This window comes from Propithecus coquereli, unplaced genomic scaffold (genome assembly GCF_000956105.1).
Source record: "Propithecus coquereli isolate 6110/MARCELLA unplaced genomic scaffold, Pcoq_1.0 Scaffold50, whole genome shotgun sequence".
Lineage (NCBI taxonomy): Eukaryota > Metazoa > Chordata > Mammalia > Primates > Indriidae > Propithecus > Propithecus coquereli.
The window spans coordinates 5,517,392-5,518,948 of NW_012150841.1; the positions used below are offsets into that span (position 1 = coordinate 5,517,392).

Genomic DNA, 1,557 nt, shown 5'->3' on the forward strand with positions numbered 1-1,557 from the left:
TTAGACTATTTATGAAGCAATTTTCTCCTTTTCACACAAACTTCCCCAGGCCATCTATCCTCTTCTTAACTCTCATCCTCACACAGCTCCCAGCTTCCTCCACGATGACCCATCCCCCATTCTGAATACCCTCTCAACTCTTTCCACTGTGCCTAGTGGAACCTTGCTTCAATGTAAACAAACTTCCCTAGCACTCAGGTTGGTTCCAGAAAGTTCCCTCCTCAACCTGATTTAAATGAGACACAGTTTCCCTCAAAGTCACAGCTTCCAGGCCTCCTACCTCTTACGCCTATCCCCATTTTAAATGCTCTTCTAGAGCTTACTGATCTACTTTCTTTTTTTCTTTTTGTTTTGAGACAGGGTCTCATTCTGTTCCCCGGGCTGGAGTGCAGATCATAGTTCACTGCAACCTCGAATTTTTGGGCTCAAGCGATCCTCCTGCCTTAGCCTCCTGAGTAGCTGGGACTACAGGCACGTGCCACTGCGCCCAGCCTACAGACCTACTTTCTAAGCTTTCTCTTAGCTTTCTACTCCCTTTTTTCTCAAACCTGGCCTTTTGCTCCAATAAAAATCCATCTTCTGTTGCCCCTTATCACTTATATACACACTTCCTGAACAATCGCTCTCTCACATTTGCTGAAGACTTCAGCACTTGGCTGAGTCATGTTCATCACCTCTTCAATGTTCACATAAGATCACCTACCCAAAGACCAAAATCAAAGCTCCCTGACCACCTCAACTCCTACAACCTCCCCGCCCCCTTACTCCATAGCAAATCCTACTCCCCAACCCCTTGGACCTGGCCCAGGATCCAGACCTGGTCCACATCTCAAATCTTTCAACTGTCAACTTAACCTTCCTACTCTCTTTTCACTTAGTCTATCATCTCCTAACTTTACCTCTGTCCTTCTCCAGCTCAGACCTTCCTGTATCAGAACAACTACCTTCTTTTGCCAGGGCCTTCATTCCCCTTACCCCTTTTGCCTGTCGTCCGTATCTGCTAAATCAAAACTATGCCTATTGGTCCTTTAATCTCCGGTAGACCTTCAGTGCCTCTGGGCAGTTTTGTCCTTTGAACAGCTGCGAGGGCATTCCCTGCTGGTACACAACGATGCACCCTGAAAGATGTTCCCAAACTAAGAACAAGTGATATGGACAAATCTCTGAGATTTTTAAAGCACTGTGTAGAATACCTCATGACTCAGAATCATACATGTGGACTTATTTGTTGACACACTACCCACAGACCATGCCAGCCTCGAAGAGCACAATCAGATATGGCAGCCAACATTTATGGCTCTGAATGCCCACCAACGACAATGCTGGGACCCAATCTCCCAAGTTCCTTCCTTCCCCTGGTTCAGTGTTTAGATGGACCATGAGCCCTCCAGTAAAGCAACTGGCACTGCAATCAACTGGTGTCACCTGCTCTACCTCCTCCCTTCAGGGATGCCATCACTGCCAATCTCACTACTCTGTTACCAATGCCTCCCCTTTTATTTATTAAAAGGAAAAGCAGGCCGGGCGCGGTGGCTCACGCCTGTAATCCTAGCTCTC

At 47.1% G+C, this 1,557-nt stretch overlaps 1 protein-coding gene across 1 annotated transcript in view; it reads right to left on the reverse strand.

The window, feature by feature from the left end:
- The window catches only part of KLHL15 (kelch-like family member 15), a 40,907-nt gene that overhangs the window by 26,017 nt on the left and 13,333 nt on the right, over positions 1-1,557 (reverse strand). The gene's annotated exons all lie outside the window — the stretch shown is intronic.